This window comes from Ochotona curzoniae, unplaced genomic scaffold (assembly GCF_017591425.1).
Source record: "Ochotona curzoniae isolate NIBS_2020 unplaced genomic scaffold, NIBS_Ocur_1.0 contig_2688, whole genome shotgun sequence".
Taxonomy (NCBI): domain Eukaryota; kingdom Metazoa; phylum Chordata; class Mammalia; order Lagomorpha; family Ochotonidae; genus Ochotona; species Ochotona curzoniae.
Genome location: NW_024465553.1, coordinates 24,692,741 through 24,698,026, shown reverse-complemented (window position 1 = coordinate 24,698,026; position 5,286 = coordinate 24,692,741). Strand labels below are relative to the sequence as shown.

The window sequence follows — 5,286 nt, the reverse complement described above, 5'->3', positions numbered from 1 at the left end:
CAGTGAAGCTAGTTGAAACTAAAACTGTGCTCTGGTGCCATCTCCAGCTCTCCTGACCCCAGGTTCCTGCGAATGCAGCTCCTAGCACACGGCTGTGATGACTCGGGTTGCTGGGTTGCTGCCGCCTGGTGAGAGACTTGCCCTGAGCCCTGCCTGCCAGCTCCAGCTTGGCCCAGAACCAGCTGCCGTGGGCATCTGCTGAATGAACCAGTGAAAGTGAGTCCCTTGTCTCTCTGCTTCTCAAAAGAAGTTTTTACCAAAAAAAAAAAGTGTTTGAAGAATGTCTGAGGGTTCTAGTAATAGATTTAACACAGTTGAAGCAGCAAAATCAATGATAAAAACAGAGTGTAATCTGATAAACAGAGATCCTATTAGCTGACACTAAAAAGAATGAAGGAATAAGCCACTAAAAATGAGTAAGTACATAAGAAGACAAAGTTTTCACTAACAATGGCATATACACCATAAAGCGTAGGAAAGAGTGAAGTTAAACATCATTAGTGGTTGCCAAACAAGTGAGTAAAAATATGATGACAGATGGAATATTTGCATAGTATCAAAGAACCTCCTACAAATGCTTTAAGGTTTACAGAGGAGGAAGATACTAACTCTGCAGTGAAGAAATCTGGTTGCACCACCTTCCGCCGGTGGTTAGAGTCGGCATTAGTAACACCGAGACAGGCGAGCCGAGGCGTCTCCTGGTACATTGCTGTAAGAATGACACGGTGTCACTCAGTGTGGTATTCCTGCAAAAACTGACCGTGATGCAACAGCTCAGGAGTCCAAAGTGGGTGGCATTCTACCAAACATTTGGCCTGTACTTTTTGCACTGAGAAATTTCTCCATATTAAACGAGATTTAAAAAAAAAAAAAGCATCTCAACCAAATATGAGTCATGCTTGGTTGGAGCCTGGACAAGGAAGAAGGTATGATAACAGCTTGCTGGGCCCGGCGTTGTGGCCTAGTGGCTCAAGTCCTCGCCTTGAACGCACCGGGATCCCATAAGGATGCCGGTTCTAATCCCGGCAGCCCCACTTCCCATCCAGCTCCCTGCTTGTGGCCCGGGAAAGCAGTCGAGGACGGCCCAAGCCTTGGGACTCTGCACTGGCTCCTGGCTTCAAATCGGCACAGTACTCGCTATTGCTGTCACTTGGAGAGTGAATCATCGGACGGAAGATCTTCCTCTCTGTCTCTCCTCCTCTCTGTATATCTGACTTTGTAATGAAAATAAAATAAATCTTAAAAAAAAAAAAAAGATAACAGCTTGCTGACCTAGGCCAGGCGTAAGGGAATGTTCCTTGGTCTGAGAGATGTGCAAGAAATATGTAAAGGTGAAGAACCCAGGTGCTCTCCAAGCTGGTCGCAGCTTAATCTGAAACAGTTCAGAAAAAGGCAGGTAGACACGCGCACATGAAAGCAGCCCAAGAACGTATGTCCTAGGAAGTGGGCGTGGCGGGGCAGGTGCTTGGCATGGTGCTAAGCAGCCTCTTGGATGACTTGCATCCCATATCAAAGTGCCTGAATGTGAGTCTTGGCCCAACTCTGTCTCCCAGCTTCCTGCTAATGCACACCCCGGAAGGCAATGGATTATGGTACAAGTGCTTGAGTTCTCGTCACTCGTGTGGGAGACTTGGACTGAGTCCCTAGTTCCTGGCCTAGTGCTGCCTGTTGGAGGTTCTTGCAGGAGTGGAATGGCAAGTGGGAGAATTTTGTCTCTCTCTCTCTCTGCCTTTCCAAAGAATAAAATACATTAAAAAAAAAGAAGATGACGGAAAAAAAAGTTAAACAAAATGGCACAACATATAAGCTATTGTACCTGGAGCGTACATGAGAATGCCTTATTTTATTCTTGCAACTGCTTTTTTTCTTAAAAAAAATCAATTTGTAATTATATAAAAACAGATTGTTTAGTGCTTGCTCTGGTAGCACATGTACTAAAAATCAAAATAAAACAGAAGATCAGCATGACCCTTGAGTAAGGATGACATGCAAAACTGTGAAGCATTCCGTAGGTTTTTTTTTTAAATATATATATAATTTTTGTTGTCTTTTAATACAGTTTAGTTGGTGGTGGGTTTTCCCCTCCTCCTCCCCAAATTTCCTCCCCTCCCCTCTGTTCTCCTCTCTAAAATTATGCATTCTGTAGTTTTAAAAGCAAATTATTTTAGGGCCCGTGCGATAGTGTAGTGGCTAAAGTCCTCACCTTGAACACATTAGGATCCCATATGGGCCCCAGTTCTAATCCCAGCAGCTCTGCTTTCCATTCAGTTCGCTGACTGTGGCCTGGGAAAGCAGTCGAGGATGGCCCAAAGCTTTGAGATCCTGCACCCAGAAGAAGCTCCTGGCTTCGAATTGATTCAGCTCTGGCCATCACAGTCACTTGGGGAGTGAACCATCAGATGCAAGATCTTCCTCTCTGTCTCTCCTCCTCTCTATGTATCTGCCTTTCCAATAAAAATAGTAGATCTTTCTAAAAACAGATTATTTTAAAAATTGTGCATACCTGGGCCCGGTGCGATTGCACAGTGGTTAAGGTCCTCGCCTTGCACGCCTGGGATCCCATATGGGCGCCGGTTCTAATCCCGGAAGCTCTGCTTCCCATCCAGCTCCCTGCTTGTGGCCTGGGAAAGCAGTCGAGGACAGCCCAAAGCTTTGGGACCCTGCACCTGCGTGGGAGTGGACCCAGTTAAGGAAACCGTGGGGCACCTCTCTGATGGGTTGCAACTCCCACTGGTGAATGTGAGAACCAGGGCTAGGGGAGGGCCTGGCTGGACAGGCGGTGCCACTCACCAGCATGAGTGTGGGCTGAATAGTGGGGTCAGCTGAGTTGAACTAGGCTTCAGTGCCCACTGACGTGTCTGAGAGCTGACTGGGATGTAGGACAAATTGGATCAGTCCACTACACATACTGTCAAACACAGGAACCAGGGCTAGGGGTTATCGGGGGTTGTCCAACTGGGCTGTAGCTCCCAACAGTGTACATGAGGGCCAAGTACATGGCAGGCAGGGCTGGGCTGGGCTGTGGCATCTACCGGCTTACATAAGAGAAGGGGCTGGAGACAGAATCGACACAGCCGTTGCAATTACCAGTGTGTGCATAGGCGGATGTGGTTGGCAGACTGAGGCGGACCCCATACTGGCAAGCACACGTTAGAGTCAGGTCTTGGATCACTTCAGACGAGGCTTCTTTAAGGATCCCCCACTGAACCACTGGACTCAGAACTCCAACCCAAACATGGGGGAGACTCCTAGGATCTGTGGTCTGATGTGCATGGAGTGCATGTGTCAGAACTGGGCCTCCTCCGTGGCTTAGACAGAGCAGTGGGCGGCATGCCCAGATGCACGCAGAGGATATGGCAGTCCACTTGGGCCTGCAGAGGACATCTAGTACCATAGCAGAAGAAGGAGGGCAGAAAAACTGGCCAACTACCCCAGCCAAGCATTGATGGCAACTATCTGGGCAAATGTAAACTCTAAGATAGACTATGTCAGTCAGTGGACCTTGGAAGGATTTCCTCATCCTTGGATCGGCAAGATCGACAGCATTTCAGAACTATCGAAACCACTTGAGCAGAACGCTCGGAGCAGGCTCCACATGGGGGGGCCCTGGGATGACATCAGGTGGCTGGTCCCCCATTTCTGGGTACTGAGGCGCTTCGGAGGTTGGGTGTGGCTTCTCCCCTTATCTACCCTCTTCCCCCAGATACAGGAAAAAGAAAATTTGGAGACAGTGGTCTCACCTACTTTCCTCTAACCCTTGGCCCTTCCCACCCCAATCAACTATGTGAATATCATCAAAAGTAAATTTTTTTTTTAAAAAAGCGGCTTTCCTGGAACATTCTCTGAAAAACAGGCTCAGGCTAATAGAGGGGTTCAGATTTCCTGGCTGCATTTCATGCCCCTATGCCTCACACTCTTGGTGACTTTGGGACATGGGGGTAAAAACTACTGAACTGCCTGCTCATGCCTTTTATAACATAGAACAGTCAGTTCAGTTGGAATATCCCTTATCCAACGCTTGAGACAAAAGTGTTTTGGGTTTCAGATTCTAGAATATTTACACACTTACAAGTACCATGAGAAATCAGTGAATGGGGCCTAAATCTAAACAAGAAACTCCCTCGTGCCAAACACGCATGTTACACGCACAGCCTGCCGGTAACCTTTGCTACAGTATTTAGTGTTTTTATCGTGTCTTAGTTATGACTGTGTCTTGACACATGAGGTCCCAGTGCCGTACTATATGAACATGGAAAAGCTTCATACCGGGGAGGATTGTGGACATTTGGGTCAGCGATGCTGCATCTCTGGACAGCTCCAGGGCGGTGAGGTTTGTGGGAACTGAGGACAACCTGCAGGGAGGCAGTCCTGTGATACAGAGTCCGTGGTGAGACAGTCTGATCAACAACAGGCCATTAAAGAAATCACATGGCTGTGCTGAATGTGGCTCGGCTGGTGGGCAGAAATGTCTGGTTCCGTGCAGAGAGAGTTGCCACAATCTTCCCAAGAGCAACACAAGGATATCACTTGTTTTCCTCCCCTAACAAAAACTTCCTTCCGACTGCAAACTCTACTATCCAGAGGGAGGAGGCAGAGGAAGAACCATTTAGTAGCTATCATGTGGGGTAGGCATTTGGCACGATGGGAAAGACTCTGCTTGGCACGTCCATATCCCGTACTTCAGTGTCTGAGTTGGAGACCTCCCAGGCACTGCTTCACCGTGATGCGGGGGTGGGCGATCAGGTGATGGCCCCAGTCCACCCGAGTACCCCTGTGGGAAACCCAGAGAAGGTTCCAGGCTCCTGGCTTCAGTCCTTGCCCAGTCTTTGCTGTTGTGGGCAGCTGGGAAGTGAACCAATAGGTACAAGTTCTCTTTTTCTGTCTTTTATGAGTAATTATATCCTAGCTACCCTTCACCCCAGCATCTGAGGCTTGTCACTCTCGAGAAGAAATTTATCTAATCTCACTGACTTCATTTTCCTTTAAAGCTCAAGAGATCTTTTTAGGGGGGGGGTTCTAGAATTGCTAATAAAAAGCCTACTGATGACAAGTCCCTATCAGTCTTTTATTATTGTTATCATTATATCATGATAGTAATTTGTGCCCCACCCCTACCCTTCCATCTCTCATCCTTGGCACCTTATCTTTGGGTGGGTCTAAGTGTTGGTCTGATTCTCTCCATCCTGCCACAAGTCCCTGCCACCAGTGTGGGAGCCTGGGTTGAGTTCCTGGTTCCAGACTGTCCTTTCCAGTCCCTGCTTCCTCTGCTCCAGGATCTGATCAGCC

The 5,286-nt window shown here is 47.9% G+C and overlaps 1 non-coding gene across 1 annotated transcript; it reads left to right on the top strand.

The window, feature by feature from the left end:
• Positions 1–1,910: 1,910 nt before the first annotated feature.
• Positions 1,911–2,016, top strand: LOC121153268. Its single transcript, XR_005883357.1, has one exon. It is a non-coding gene; the product is annotated as a U6 spliceosomal RNA (small nuclear RNA).
• The last annotated feature ends 3,270 nt before the right edge of the window (positions 2,017–5,286 follow it).